This window comes from Perca fluviatilis, chromosome 15, assembly GCF_010015445.1.
Source record: "Perca fluviatilis chromosome 15, GENO_Pfluv_1.0, whole genome shotgun sequence".
NCBI lineage: Eukaryota > Metazoa > Chordata > Actinopteri > Perciformes > Percidae > Perca > Perca fluviatilis.
In genome coordinates this window covers 33200628-33217267 of record NC_053126.1, presented here as the reverse complement: position 1 = coordinate 33217267, position 16640 = coordinate 33200628, and the positions used below count along the sequence as shown (strand labels likewise).

General features: G+C 41.8%; 2 long non-coding RNA genes across 2 annotated transcripts; both read left to right on the top strand.

The window, feature by feature from the left end:
* Positions 1-4715: 4715 nt before the first annotated feature.
* On the top strand, positions 4716-11364 carry LOC120574307. The gene is made up of 3 exons (XR_005641858.1): positions 4716-4808; positions 11045-11149; positions 11318-11364. It is a non-coding gene; the product is annotated as an uncharacterized LOC120574307 (long non-coding RNA).
* A 3724-nt stretch (positions 11365-15088) lies between these two features.
* LOC120574308 lies at positions 15089-16191 on the top strand. The gene is made up of 3 exons (XR_005641859.1): positions 15089-15128; positions 15497-15668; positions 15804-16191. It is a non-coding gene; the product is annotated as an uncharacterized LOC120574308 (long non-coding RNA).
* Positions 16192-16640: the final 449 nt, after the last annotated feature.

The following is a 16640-nucleotide window of genomic DNA, read 5'->3' as shown; positions in this document are numbered from 1 at the left end:
TGATGAGAATGTTTTATTTTGTCATTCAAAGACAGATAAAAGACAAATCAGACACAGAAAGAGACACATGCTTTGAGATTTGATTTTATATTAACACAAGAAGTGATCTTTGATAGAGACAGAGAACATGTGTCTCCAGATGTGTGTCTGTATCACAAATAAAAGCACATACACATCAACACACATTATGTACACACCATTGTAATAGTAAAACAGAAGATGGGGCAGCTTTAAAGGACAGAAAAAGTTACAATTCAATAAACAAAATTAAATTAGCAGGCAATAGGGTCAAAAGACAATAAAAAGACAGCATAACATAAAAGCAGGTCAATAAAAATGTGTCTCTGTCTGATCATTTCCTTTCCTCCATCTCTTATTAATCAATGTCTGTGATGTCTGTCCCACACTACCATCTATGTTCTACAAGTTGTTCTTCTAAACAAAAGAGAAAATTAACATTCAGAAACTTCACAGGAGAAAGGAAGAGACCACACATCGTTTTTATAAACCTCCATAGAAAATGAAAGACTTACATTCTGGTTTCTATCTCTGGGGAAACTCTATGTTCTGTAAGTTGTTTTAGCAGTAGAATTGCTGGAACCAGTCACCTGGATGTTATGTGCTGGCCTGCTGCCGCTGGAGCCGTCAGACAGCCTTACAGTACGCACGGAGATGAAAAGGGTATGTATCGACTTGTCTAACTCTGGGGGTTACGGTGAATAAGCTAAATTCCCAATAAGTCGGCGTGTTCCTTTAAAGGTGTTTTATTGAGTGGTGAAGCATGGGCCAAGGAAGAACCCATTAAACTTTGGAGAGGACCCAAATAATGAGCAGATACAATTTTTTACTTTCAATAACATTGCGAGATAAGGTAACATTTGTGCTGCAGTCATGTGGTGTCGGAGTAATCGAAAAAAGTGTTCCCCACTGGGGAAGTCATGTGAACTTCCCCTTAAGACGGTTAACATTGTGAAATAGATCATGACTTGGCAGAGGTCTGACCTCTCAGAGTTTCCTTCTTTAATTATGTGTTAGTGGGTGCGCCCCAGATGGAACAAGGGAATAGAGAATAAAAACTCAATTTTGATCACAGAAGAAAACATGACACACATTAAAGCAACAGAGAGACATCTGAAAACTGTAAGTACTGCTTCTTACCTTTTTTGTTACATTACATGTCATTGTTGTTCTTTAACAAAATGTAATTTAGTTGTAGTGGTGCATCATTTCACCAACCTTAATAATAATAATAATAATAATAATAAAGTTCAGTCATACGGGGTTAAAGTGGAACAGACAGGCATTAATAAGTAAATTAATCTAATTGGCAGTTTCATTTATCAGTGTTTCCTGTTTATTTAAAATAACAAATATCCGTTCCAGTGTTTCTAAATGATTCTCAGTGGCGCGCTGCTGTGCGTCCATTAGACCAGTGGTTCCCAAAGTGTGGTCCGGGGTCCTTGAGGGGGGTTCTGGGGGGTGCCCAGCAAAAAGGGAATTGATAAATATTCACTATAACTATCCATAAAAAAGGCAATGACAGAATGAATGACAATTTTGCTCATGGATTTCATGCACATTCTGTAATTAAACATCTAAAACTAAAATCCTTTCAGTCGTCTAATCTGAGTTAGTTTAAAGCTACATTGTGTAAGAATTACTCCCATCTAGCGTTGAGATCATATGTCGCAATCAACTCTCTCTCGCCACACAGTATTGCAGCTACGGTGGCCTTCACGCTTCAAAAAGCGAAGATGTACAAAAGGCCGTCTATCAGCCGTTATTGTTGGAGTTGACACGTTCTCTTAATACATCCATGAGTTCATGTCGGAGAGTGGCACGGACACCACCGACGGAGAGGGGAGAGAGAGAAAAGGAGACTGCAGCGGTCCGGAGGAGAATTAACTAGTTGGGATTTGGTGTGTCCCTCCAAAGCAGCTCCAATGTTCACTCTTTTTCCAGTCTCTCGCTCTTTTCAATATCCGTTTTCTTTTTCTGGGCGAAGAAGAAAAAAATGTGGATTTTGAATACGTGTGGTCCTACGCATGTGTTTCCTTCTTCAACTTGCTGGGGCCGGGAAGCGACGATACCCATTAGCAGCAGCTGTGAGTCGAAAATGCGAAAGGCGGAGCAGTATAGCCTGCATGTCCCTTACCGGCTAACGTATTTCAAGATGGCGCATCATTATGGAGCGTCTACCCCAGTTCATGCAAGCACAAATGTAAAATTCCAAGCTAATAGGAATACTTGAAATTGCTGGTGGTGGTCAATATTCATGAAAAAGGACACGTTTGTGAAGGGCAATAAAGATTTTGATAATAAACAACTACAAACGTTACACACTGGGGCTTTAAAGAAACTTTAAATTGTTAAATTAAGAATGGAATTTCCTAATCCCCCCGACAGTCAACATGGTGTCTATTTACTGAAAGGTAGGCCTAAGATTGCATCACATAATTATAACAAAGCAGTAGTTATGCATCAAATGTATGTAATCAATCCCTTGGATAATACTTGTTTCATAATAATGGCAGCAGGGTTAATATTAGTGTTCTAAAACCGGAAGTGGTTTAACTGGGCAGAGGGCAGTGAATGTGTTGTAGAAAAAGGATGTAGTGGGTCAGGGGAGACTTTCTGCGTTTTAGTCAGGAACAATAATTTCTCAACTGTTTAGGGGTTTTGGGCGTTATCAGTGATGTCATCGGTCTGAAAACTAAACTAAGATCACTTAACGGAAAACTTTCCAGATTATTCAACACACTCTCCGAAGCCTCGGTACATTACGTAACATCTCTGGAGAGTCTCTTACCGGGAATCAGCTGTAAGTTCGTTTTCTGTCACATTTACACTTCACAGTTTGTTTGTGGCTGTTTATGATGGGATGTGAGTCTGGAGCAGTACTGAAGTTACTGTTACTTCACAGTTTGTTTGTGGCTGTTTATGATGGGATGTGAGTCCGGAGCAGTGCTGAAGTTGTTTGATCACAGTGTTTGGGGAAAACTCAACATGAATCAACATGCTGTCGAATTATTGATGATTGGAATCAATAATTCAGTCTTTGTGAGAAACAATGGATCACTGAGGACGTTGTTATTCTATTTAACGTAACAACTTTCTAATTTTCGGGTATTAAACCTTTGGGCGCGGCAGAATAAAGACAGACACAGTAGCCTAACATGCTGACATTTCAAGGGAATCTCTTCAAAATAAAGTGTAGGGTCTAAAGTTAGGATCAGAGAGACTTCAGCAGACTGCTGTGGGTCTGAAGGGTCAGGATGTACTACAAAGTAACTAAGTACTTTTACTCATTAAATGCCTGAAAGCCTTTAGTATAAATGCATATCATTACCCAGCGAGGCATGCAGCGGGACGTTGTTTTATTTTACCTAAAGTGAAAACCAAATAACTTCATGTGTGAATGGAACTTACTCCCAAATAATATTAAACGTGATAGAATGCAAAACTGATTTTACCCTGTCATAGTTGAATAACGACAGTTTGGTGGGTAAATATATAGACATACATAGGAGCTCAAAATCCTATTGACGCCCCTTTACTATGAAAATCTCATATTTTGAAACTGCCGCTGAAAACGGGCGAATCTCAACAAAGCTGGAAGTTGACGTCAACCTCCCAAGACCTATACCTTTGTCACACCCATGGGTGTATTAAGAGAACGGTCACGCCCCAACATTTACATAGGCTACACAACTGACCTGAGATCAGGTAGTCTTCTGAATCTAGGTTGCATAGGTCTCTGCTATTCCATTACAAAATTCACTTCTGAAATTTTTTTATGCGAGAAATCAACTATGTAAAGCTCAAATATGGGCCGCTTTACGAAAATGGATGGCTAATTGCAAATTTTGTCCAACTGTGTGTCGGAGTTCAGCGGCTGGTGCTGCCTGTGTTGTTGCCTCGCCGCCTGGCCTGCATTCCTTCACAGACCCCGGCCTGCATCCTTCACAGACCCCGGCCTGCCTTCCTTCACAGACCCCGGCCTGCTATGAAGTACTTGGAGCCTGCCACGGCTGGCAGCCCACGGCACTCCATACCCGCGCAAAGTCACGCTGTTTCGGTTAGGGACAACCAAACGCCGCTGCTCTGACAGAGCTCCAGGGCCTGCTATCCTCTTCCTACTAGCTAAATGCCCGGTATGTGAGTGAGAGTGCGGTCAGCGATTGTTTGTTACGCCAGCAATCTTTACCACAGTTCCAGTTAATCTTTTAATGTGTGTAATTATAATGTGTTGAGTTATTTAAACAAACGTTTGGGGAAATAAACGCCGCTTTTCCGTGAGTCTCATCTATAGAGCCTGCGGCTGGATGTAGCTCTATTAACGAGAGCTAGCCAGCCTCCTCTTAGAATTCCTCTGAAATACACAAATATTCATTAAGTTGAAATCGGACACCGTTGTTAGCGTTATAAGACATTTGACTAGATGTTGTATACGTGGCGTTACGAAATTCAAACTGTAAATATACTCGAATTACGTCAAAAATTAAGCTACATCCAGCCGCAGGCTCTATCAATGAGACTCGCGGACAAGCACCGTTTATTTCCCCAATCGTTTGTTTAAATAACTCAACACATTATAATTACACACATTAAACGATTAACTGGAACTGTGGTAAGAGATTGCTGGTGTAACAAGCTCGCTGACCGCGCTCTCGCTCACATACACGGGCCATTTAGCTAGCAGTAAGAGGGGAGTTGCAGGCCCTGGAGCTCTGTCAGGGCAGCAGCGTTTGGTTGTCCATTAGCGCAAAAAAACAGTGACTTTGCATCAGCTGTAATTATGTAAATATGTGAGTTGTATTTTATGAAATGTTGTGTAATGTGAAATAATGTGTAAGGTGTCTGTTGTCTTCAATGCGATTATGTAAACTGTATTGTCACAAAATAGACTGCAGGAAGATTACGGGGATCCAAATCAAACAAACAAACAAAGTCTTCATTTGATGGAACATAGGACAGCCATGATATAAATATAATGTTTCTTAGACTGTTGGTCAAATACTAAAACTGTAAAGAAGGACTTATATGTTCGGGGTAACGGGGATCAGCGAATCAGAGCCTTTGTTTTAGGGTCACAGAGAGGACACTTGTATGCGCTGATAAGTTTGTTTTTTAAATTAGTAGTGAGAGTGGCGGGAGAAGCACATCGTAAATATTTCTGAAGTGTATAGTTGTCGTCTGTGTCGCCATTAGGGTGTTGAAATGAATCATTGCATCGATGCATCGTGATGCGGACGTGGATGATTCTGCATCATTAGACCATAATCGATTATTGCCTACAGATGTTGTGTGTTGATTTTCAGTTTGCTGCTTTTTTTATTTTTGCCTTTTTTTCCTGTTGTGTTCTGTGTTCAGACTTTATGAAATGTTGTGTAATGTGAAATAAGATGTAAGGTGTCTGTTGTCTTCAATGCGATTATGTAAACTGTATTGTCACAAAATAGACTGCAGGAAGATTACGGGGATCCAAATCAAACAAACAAACAAAGTCTTCATTTGATGGAACATAGGACAGCCATGATATAAATATAATGTTTCTTAGACTGTTGGTCAAATACTAAAACTGTAAAGAAGAACTTATATGTTCGGGGTAACGGGGATCAGCGAATCAGAGCCTTTGTTTTAGGGTCACAGAGAGGACACTTGTATGCGCTGATAAGTTTGTTTTTTAAATTAGTAGTGAGAGTGGTGGGAGAAGCACATCGTAAATATTTCTGAAGTGTATAGTTGTCGTCTGTGTCGCCATTAGGGTGTTGAAATGAATCATTGCATCGATGCATCGTGATGCGGACGTGGATGATTCTGCATCATTAGACCATAATCGATTATTGCCTACAGATGTTGTGTGTTGATTTTCAGTTTGCTGCTTTTTTATTTTTGCCTTTTTTTCTGTTGTGTTCTGTGTTCAGACTCCGCTACATTCAGGAAATGTCTTTGTAAGAGCAGATACAATACAAATGGGAGTTCATATACACTCACCTAAAGGATTATTAGGAACACTTGTAAGATTTCTCGTTAATGCAATTATCTAATCAACCAATCACATGGCAGCTGCTTCAATGCATTTAGGGGTGTCGTCCAGGTCTAGACAATCTCCTGAACTCCAAACTTAATGTCAGAATCAGAACGAAAGGTGATGTAAGCAACTTTGAGCGTGGCATGGTTGTTGGTGACAGACGGGCTGGTTTGAGTATTTCACAATCTGCTCAGTTACTGGGATTTTCACGCACAACCTTTTCTAGGGTTTACAAAGAATGGTCTGAAAAAGGAAAAACAGCCAATATGCGGAAGTCCTCTGGGCAAAAATGCCTTGTTGATGCTAGAGGTCAGAGGGGAATGGGCCGACTGATTCCAGCTGATTGATCAACCGAGGTATGCAGCAAAGCATTTGTGAAGCCACAACACGCACAACCTTGAGGTGGATAGGCTACACCAGCAAGAGATCCCACTGGGTACCACTCATCTCCACTAAAAATAGGAAAATGAGGCTACAATTTGCACAAGCTCACCAAAATTTTACAGTTGAAGACTGTAAAAATGTTGCCTGGTCTGATGAGTCTTGATTTCTGTTGAGACATTCAGATGGTAGAGTCAGAATTTGGCATAAACAGAATGAGATCATGGATCTGTCATGCCTTGTTACCACTGAGCAGGCTGGTGGTGGTGGTGTAATGGTGTGGGGAATGTTTTCTTGGGACACTTTAGGCCCCTTAGTACCAATTGGGCATTGTTTAAATGCCACAGCCTACCTGAGCATTGTTTCTGACCATGTCGTTCCTTTTATGACTACGACGTACCCATCCTCTGATGGCTCCTTCGAGCAGGATAATGCACCATGGCACAAAGCTCGAATCATTTCAAATTGGTTTCTTGAACATGGCAATGAGTTCACTGTACTAAAATGGTCCCCACAGTCACCAGATCTCCACCCAATAGAACATCTTTGGGATGTCATGGAATGGGAGCTTCGTGCACTGGATGTGCATCCCAAAAATCTACATCAACTGCAAGATGCTATTCTATCAATATGGGCCAACATTTCTAAAGAATGCTTCCAGCACCTTGTTGAATCAATGCCACAAAGAATTAAGGCAGTTCTGAAGGCGAAAGGGGGTAAAACACGGTAATAGTTGGGTGTTCCTAATAATCCTTTACGTGAGTGTATATCTGACTTCTTGAATTTGTTACTGAAACTGTGTAGCAATATATAATAAATTTGAGGAGGTGGCGCATCATGATGCATCGGGATATTGAATCGTATTGAATCGTTGACAGGATAATTGTAATCTAATGTAACCGTGAGGCCAGTGAAGGTTCACCCCCCTAGTGGCCATCCGTGCATGTGTGTGTTCAGAGACATGTGAGTACACTGGTGTAAATGTTTATATATGTGTATTTCGGTGCTTTAGGTTTATATGGATGTTGTATGTTCTGGGATATTCAGTTGAAATCCAGTATGTTAGCATAAAGTTCGCTAGCAGCATGCTAATGCTTAGTATTGTTAGTGTTACACTACTATTGTGCTTATGTGTGTAGTCACACGGTATAACTATTATTGGAGTGTTTACAATGGTTGTGTAATAGAGAACTATGTTTGGGTTGCTGTTACTGAGATCACAGCAGTAAGAAGGCTGTTTAATTTAATAAGGAGCTGTAGTGTGTTATTTGGTATATAGCTATAGCTATAGCTACTGTAGTGAGAATTTTGTCCAAATGAGGCCCTAAGGCCTGTCAAATCTGACTCCTATTAATTAATTCCCATGTCTTCTTATATTGGACTTAAGTTTACCAGAACACAAGGACCAATCTGAGATGAAGAGTTCAGTTAAGCAAAGTTTACTGAGTCCAGCATAAAAGTTACAACACAATTGTGGGTTCACAAAAGACACTAAGTATCTCTAGCTTCAGACAGAAGGAGTCGGAGCTCTGGTTAGCAAAGTCTCTGTCCAGTTGTATGCTTTCCCTGAGACTTTATGTTTCCTCCGCAGGGAGGTCTCTCCTACATTCCGATACTGCCATCTTCACACACACACACACACACACACACACACACACACACACACACACACACACAGACAGACACAAGAGGGAGGGGGTCAGTGTGGTGCGACTTCCTCTTCTGGTCTGATGAACACAATAACATCCGGTTCCTGCTTTTCTGCTACTCTATCTGGTGAACAACACTATGGGCCCTATTTTAACGATCTGAAACGCAAGTGTGAAACGCCAAACGCAAGTAGCTTTGTGGGCGGATCTCTGGCGCTGTTGCTATTATACCGGCGGAATAAATGACTCTTGCGCCCGACGCAAATCTTAAATGGGTTTGTCTGAAGTAGCTAGGTGTGGTTTGGGCGTAACGTGAAAATAACCAATCAGAGCGTCATCTCACATTCCCTTTAAGAGCAGGCGTATTGTTCCGTGGCGGATTGCTATTATGACGGCGGATTTGCCTGGCGCACGCCAAAGTAACAAATGCCCGTCTTGTCCGGGTGACGATGTTGCTGCGGCCTCTCGGACGCATCTCCTCAAGTCTGGAGAGGATTGCTGCAGCCATGGAGCGTGGGCCTCCAAACGCACCACCTGCTCCTGTTGTGCCCCTTCCTCCTCCCCCCACTCCATCTCCATCCACCCGCTCCACCAGGAGCGCATCGCGCATTACTCCAGATTCACCAGATTCCGCCGGAGTGTCCAATCCCACCGTAGTTCAACATCACGTCTCCTTAAGTCCTCTAATATTTCCTCATTTATGTCATCAACACATCCATAATTCATGGAAATGTTGTGTAAAACACAACAAGCCACAAAGAATGCTGCGACTTTTTGAGGACTGTACTGTAAAGTGCCTCCTGACCTATCCAAACACCTGAAGCGCATTTTCAGTAATATTTCCTTTGTAATTATGTATGGTTTGCAAAAATCGGAACTGCTGCATCCATTTAGATGAGAGAAGTGTATGCGCGTTGTGTACACGCTACATTATGGCCAAGCATGCGCCCCTAAAATAGCATCTGAATAACGCGCTACTGACTTTAGACTAGCGCCACTGACTTTAGACCAGGTTATTCCTGGTCAATGGCGGAATTGTTTTCTGAAACTGCAGAATAGTACAAAGTAACGTTTGCGCCGGAACACGCCTCCTCTTTTCGCTGAACCGCCCCCAGGAGCGCAAATACATTCCCTAATTTACCGCGATCGCGTTCGTGGAGGGAAAAAGTCGCGCGTCGGGTGCAAAATAGGAATGATACATGCGTCGGTGTACAAAGGCAATTGCGCTGAGTGCAAGATAGGGCCCTATATGTGCTATGAACTATACACTCACGTAAAGGATTATTAGGAACGCCCTACTAATACCGTGTTTGACCCCCTTTCACCTTCAGAACTGCCTTAATTCTTTGTGGCATTGATTCAACAAGGTGCTGGAAGCATGCTTTAGAAATGTTGGCCCATATTGATAGGATAGCATCTTGCAGTTGATGGAGATTTGTGGGATGCATATTCAGGGAACGAAGCTCCCATTCCACCACATCCCAAAGATGTTCTATTGGGTTGAGATCTGGTGACTGTGGGGGCCATTTTAGTACAGTGAACTCATTGTCATGTTCAAGAAACCAATTGGAAATGATTCGAGCTTTGTGACATGGTGCATTATCCTGCTGGAAGTAGCCATCAGAGGATGGGTACGTGGTGGTCATAAAAGGATGGACATGGTCAGAAACAATGCTCAGGTAGGCTGTGGCATTTAAACGATGCCAAATTGGTACTAAGGGGCCTAAAGTGTGCCAAGAAAACATCCCCCACACCATTACACCACCACCACCAGCCTGCACAGTGGTAACAAGGCATGACTGATCCATGTTCTCATTCTGTTTATGCCAAATTTTGACTCTACCATCTGAATGTCTCAACAGAAATCGAGACTCATCAGACCAGGCAACATTTTTACTGTCTTCAACTGTCCAATTTTGGTGAGCTTGTGCAAATTGTAGCCTCATTTTCCTATTTTTAGTGGAGAAGAGTGGTACCCAGTGGGTTCTTCTGCTGGTGTAGCCCAGTTGCCTCAAGGTTGTGTGTGTTGTGGCTTCACAAATGCTTTGCTGCATACCTTGGTTGTAACGAGTGGTTATTTGAGTCAAAGTTGATCTTCTATCAGCTTGAATCACTCGGCCCATTCTCCTCTGACCTCTAGCATCAACAAGGCATTTTCACCCACAGGACTGCTGCATACTGGATGTTTTTCCTTCCATTCCTTCCATTTCCGACCATTCTTTGTAAACCCTAAAAAATGGTTGTCCGTGAAAATCCCAGTAACTGAGCAGATTGTGAAATACTCAGACCAGCCCATCTGGCACCAACATCCATGCCACGCTCACAGTTGCTTAGATCACCTTTCTTTCCCATTCTGACATTCAGTTTAAAGTTCAGGAGATTGTCTAGACCTGGACGACACCCCTAAATGCATTGAAGCAGCTGCCATGTGATTGGTTGATTAGATACTTGCATTAACGAGAAATCTTGGTCTAGGTGTTCCTAATAATCCTTTAGGTGAGTGTATTTACCTTTACTGCCCTATTTTATGTCTTTGATTTTCTTTTTATACATATTTGTTTGAGCACAACTGGAGGGAGTCTGAAAACTTTTATTATTTTATTGCTTCACTGTAATCGTGCATTTGGAAGTCCTTGCATATATTATCCTTATTAGACATTAGCATTACCATTCCAACCTTTTGATTTTGTTATGACACTGAAAAATCAATAAACAAATGTTTAAAAAAATAAATAAATACGAATTACCATTCCACCATTATAGTCACCCCACAGCATCATATTCAAGCCTGTGCTGCACACTGCACTTAATACAGCTTTAAAACATGTATAAATTAAATATTAATCATGGATCATACACAATGTTAACAATAACTACCTGGATACAAATATACTGTACAGATGATGTACAAAACCAATGACTTGGTTTTGTTGTAGTGTATTGTGGGTGCAGTGCAGAATTTATTTTGTGTTTCTATCAGGAGGAATCTGGAAGAACCTGAACCCAGCTGTGTGTCCATGAAGAGTAACGAGTCTATGGGTGAACCTCTAGTCTTCAAAGATGGACGCCACTCTGATGATCAAACGTGAGGATTTCAAACTGATAATCAGCAGGACTAGTAAATGTTTACCACTACAGGGAGTCCTCTGATTCACTGTGTAAAACCCAAACATCACTTCATGGACCTCTACCTTGTGTTTGTCTCTGTGTGGACAGACATAATGTGAGCTAATTTTTCCTGATTCCTCCACAGAGTGGACCAGGAGAGCTCAGAGGTTCCTAGTGGTCAGTCTGCCCAGCAGCATCAAACACACCTGGACTAAATATTTATGGTCTGTACATGTACAACAACTACTTTTACATCTATTCTGTTCACAATCATCTCCATGCTGTACTTTTTATACCATTGAATTGTCTGTCCAATATGGATCTGGTGTTTGCTTCCAGGGTTTCAGTTTGATTTGTCATTCATATAATCTTCTGTTCCAGCTGCTGGAGGAGGACATCTACACTTTTGTTAAGAACGAGCTGAAGAAGATCCAGAAGGTTCTGAGTCCAGATTACCCAGAATGCTTAGCGAATCAGAGGGAGGATGAGGACATGATGGACAGTGAGGATGAAGAGCAGAGGAGGAGCAGTAGAGAGGCATTTCTGAAGATCACACTGCACTTCCTGAGGAGAATGAAGCAGGAGGAGCTGGCTGACCGTCTGCAGAGCAGTAAGAGGATTTATCTAAAGATTTATCATGCTGGATAAATGGGACCTTTAATGTCTCAAGAGATGGACCAAAATATATTCATGTTTTCATTCTCTGAGGAAATCTTTAAATATGTTCATTGACGTATTTATCTTCTTTGTTGTGTGTTTATTTAGGAAATCCTGCTGCAGGTGGTAAACGTAAACTCAAATCTAAGCTGCAGAAGAAGTTCCACTGTGTGTTTGAGGGGATTGCTAAAGCAGGAAACCCAACCCTTCTGAATCAGATGTTCACAGAGATCTACATCACAAAGGGAGGGACTGCATAGGTCAATGATGAACATGAGGTCAGACAGATTGAAACAGCATCCAGGAAACCAGACAGACCAGAAACAACAATCAGACAAGAAGACATCTTTAAAATCCCACCTGGAAGAGATGAACCAATCAGAACAGTGATGACAAAGGGAGTGGCTGGCATCGGGAAAACAGTCTTAACACAGAAGTTCACTCTGGACTGGGCTGAAGACAAAGCCAACCAGGATATCCAGTTCACATTTCCATTCACTTTCAGAGAGCTGAATGTGCTGAAAGAGGAAAAGTACAGCTTGGTGGAACTTGTTGATCTCTTCTTTAGTGAAACCAAAGAAGCAGGAATCTGCAGGTTTGAAGAGGTCGCGTTCATCTTTGACGGTCTGGATGAGTGTCGACTTCCTCTGGACTTCCACAACACTGAGATCCTGACTGATGTTACAGAGTCCACCTCAGTGGATGTGCTGCTGACAAACCTCATCAGAGGGAAACTGTTTCCCTCTGCTCGCCTATGGATAACCACACGACCTGCAGCAGCCAATCAGATCCTGCCTGAGTGGGTTGACATGGTGACAGAGGTCAGAGGGTTCACTGACCCACAGAAGGAGGAGTACTTCAGGAAGAGATTCAGAGATGAGGAGCAGGCCAGCAGAATCATCTCCCATATCAAGACATCACGAAGCGTCCACATCATGCGCTACATCCCAGTCTTCTGCTGGATCACTGCTACAGTTCTGGAGGATGTGTTGAAGACCAGAGAGGGAGGAGAGCTGCCCAGGACCCTGACTGAGATGTACATCCACTTCCTGGTGGTTCAGTCCAAAGTGAAAAACATCAAGTATGACGGAAGAGCTGAGACAGATCCACACTGGAGTCCAGAGAGCAGGAAGATGATGGAGTCTCTGGGAAAACTGGCTTTTGAGCAGCTGCAGAAAGGCAACCTGATCTTCTATGAATCAGACCTGACAGAGTGTGGCATCGATATCAGAGCAGCCTCAGTGTACTCAGGAGTGTTCACACAGATCTTGAAAGAGGAGAGAGGACTGTACCAGGACAAGGTGTTCTGCTTCGTCCATCTGAGCATTCAGGAGTTTCTGGCTGCTCTTCATGTCCATCTGACATTCATCAACTCTGGAGTCAACCTGCTGGCAGAAGACCTAACAACCTCCAAGTGGTCTGAAGTGTTGAGAGACAAATCAACATGTTTCTCCCAGACTGCTGTGGACATGGCCTTACAGAGTCCAAATGGACACCTGGACTTGTTCCTCCGCTTCCTCCTGGGTCTTTCACTGCAGACCAATCAGATTCTCCTACGAGGTCTGCTGACACAGACAGAAAGTTGCTCACAGACCAATCAGAAAACAGTTGAGTACATCAAGAAAAAGATCAGTGAGAATCTGTATGTAGAGGGAAGCATCAATGTGTTCCACTGTCTGAATGAACTGAATGATTGTTCTCTAGTGGAGCAGATCCAACAGTCCCTGAGTTCAGGAAGTCTCTCCACAGATAAACTGTCTCCTGCTCAGTCGTCAGCTCTGGTCTTCATCTTACTGTCATCAGAAAAAGATCTGGATGTGTTTGACCTGAAGAAATACTCTGCTTCAGAGGAGGCTCTTCTGAGGCTGTTGCCAGTGGTCAAAGCCTCCAACAGAGCTCTGTACGTGCACACACAAGTATCCAGATTAAATGGAGTTTTTAAAAAATCCTCATTGGGTAGCTGACTGTGTCTGCGTTCTGTGATAGGCTAGTAGTCACAGCGCCCCTCCCCTACACACATACAGATTTATTGTGTTGCTGTGTGTCCCGCTCTGCTCACTCACACACTGAACACTGAGAAGAGAACAGATCGCTCTCTCTGTTTTTTACTTCGGTTTGTAGTACTAACTTATTAACCAGTAGAGTTCTGGTAAACGTGGGGTTTGTCCAGACGTGGTGCTTGGTAGAATGTGACTCGCATTGTGTCTCTGCCTGTCGGAGATTTTTGTTCTTTTTTAAACCGTCAGCTGGCGGAGTTTTTTTTTACTTCACGCACAGTGTCTGACACTTTCTTGCTGTATTTTATAAAAAAATTCATATTCATAATAAAATTATATTACAAATGAATTCGCTACACACACATGCATAATCTCTCTCCCTCTCTCTGCCTGTCATCTGAGTTTTTTTTTTTTTTTTTTTTTTAAACCGTCAGCTGGCTCTAACCAGTTTTTTTGACTTCACGCACTGAGTGTCTGACACTTTCTTGCTGTATTTTATAAAAAAATAAAGGTAGTTTTGGTATAAATAATTTTACAAATTAAGCTACACACACACACACACACACAAACACTCTCTACCCCTCTCTCTCTTTCTCTCTCTCTCTCTGCTTCTCTCTCTCTCTCTCTCTCTCTCTCTCTCTCTCTCTCTCTTCTCTCTCTGTCTCTCTCTCTCTCTTACTCTCTCTCACACACACATACCTGGTGTGGAAATAAAAAAATAAAAAAAAGAACCAAAAAAAATAAATAATCACACTGATCATAAAAAAATTAAAAGTTAAAAAAGAAAGTTATGTTGAGTATGAAAACTCTTGTTCATTACATTTTACTTCATAATTGCAAATGCATGTGTTGTATTCATTGTTGCAAAACTTGTTCTGTATATAGTTTGTTTGTTATCGTGATCAAAACCATTGATCTGAAGCTCAATGCTGATGCTGTCATGTAAATAGTTTTCTAATCAGCAATAAATATAACAATTTCTGATCAACCCATATCAATTGCATGCTTAAAATAACATACCGGTCAAAGCCCCGCCCATTTCAAGACAAGCCAACCCACTTCCGGGTTAAATCCCGCCCACTTCCGGGTTAGGCCCCGCCCAGTCCGAGTACAGATACAGATACAGATAATTCATATGGTAAACAGATACAGATAATGCTGTATTCGCTCATCCCTAGTTCTCAGCTCCCAGTCCTCTAGTCTGAGAGAGCTGGACCTGAGTAACAACGAGCTTCAGGATTCAGGAGTGAAGCAGCTGTCAGCTGGACTGAAGAGTCCACACTGCAGACTGGAAACTCTTAGGTTAGTGTTAAGTTATTCTGAGATGTTATTTTCTTTGTGTGTTTATTATTTATTAGACTGACTAAACAATATTAAAAGAGATTTAGAAGTCCTCTAGCCTGAGAGAGCTTAACATAAGCTTGACTTGGATATACAGTTAGGTCCAAATGTATTTGGACAATGACAACATTTTATTTTGGCTCTGGATTTGAAATCAAACAATGATTACATGCTTACACTGCAGACTCTCAGCTTCAACATAGTGAGTATTCACAGCTACGTTGAATGGACTATGCAGGAGTTATGGTTGGACGGACATGAATGACTAACATTAATTGTTTTAATCTAGAAAGTTTACAATGACTATGTGCATGATTGTGTGTGTATAGTCTTTCAGGCTGTCTGGTCTCAGAGGAAGGCTCTACTTCTATGGCCTCAGCTCTATTCTCCAACCCCTCCCATCTGAGAGTGCTGGACCTGAGCTACAATCATCCAGGAGTTTCAGGAGTGAAGCTGCTGTCAGCTGGACTTAAGGATCCAAACTGGAGACTGGACACTCATGTATGGACAGATAGATATACAACAGCAGCTCTCACACTGTTTCTCTGTCACTAACTGATGAACTCTGGTTCATGTTTAATGGAGGATCTGAGTGAAAGTGTATGAAGTTGATTCTGACTTTGTTTCTTCCTACAGGACGGACCATGGTGGACTGCAGTGGTTGAGACCTGGTCTGAGGAAGTGTGAGTGTGTTTAAAGTTTGATTCATGAGAACTCAGCTGCATGTTACACTAGATTTTACATTTTCTTGACTGAAGTACGATGATGAATTTCTCCAGAGTTTCAGCCAGGATCTGTTTTTTGTCAGTGTGGCTGGAAAGAATTCAATCAATCAATTTAAAATTCACAAACACAACAAACTAAACAAAGTAATCCAACACAACTAATACATATATTTTATTTACAGTCAAGCCAATAGAAAGCTAACGTTGTTTCTTTTGTCACTGATATTAGAGAAGAGCGTTGTTGCCTTCATGTACTGCTTGTAAACTCGTACTTCTGACATATAAGTTGATGAGTTTTCTTCTCCGGATGATTTTAATAAATCAGTGTTTAAATACCTACAAGTCATAAACACAACACAACATAGCTGATATCTAAAAGATGTAGAATAAAGTGAGTTGAGGTGGATTTACCTTCCAGTACCTCCCTGAATGGAGACCTGGGACCAGATGTACGACACATACGCACAAATACATTCACACATAAACTGGTATTTCTATAAACAGAAGGTGTGCACGTCACACTGACTTAAGACAGCTTACACATGGTTTTAGAGCCAGCTGCAGGTCATCAGGTGGAAATGGAAAACAGGCTGAGAGACAGAATCTTAATAATAAAACATTGTTTGTTGTGATTGTGTGTTTTCAGTCAGTTTTCAGACAGCTGTAAATCTGTACCCTGGAAATCCAGAGTTCTTGCGAGAGCACAATTTGAATTTGCTCAGCGAGTCATTCTGGCATTCAGTAATGA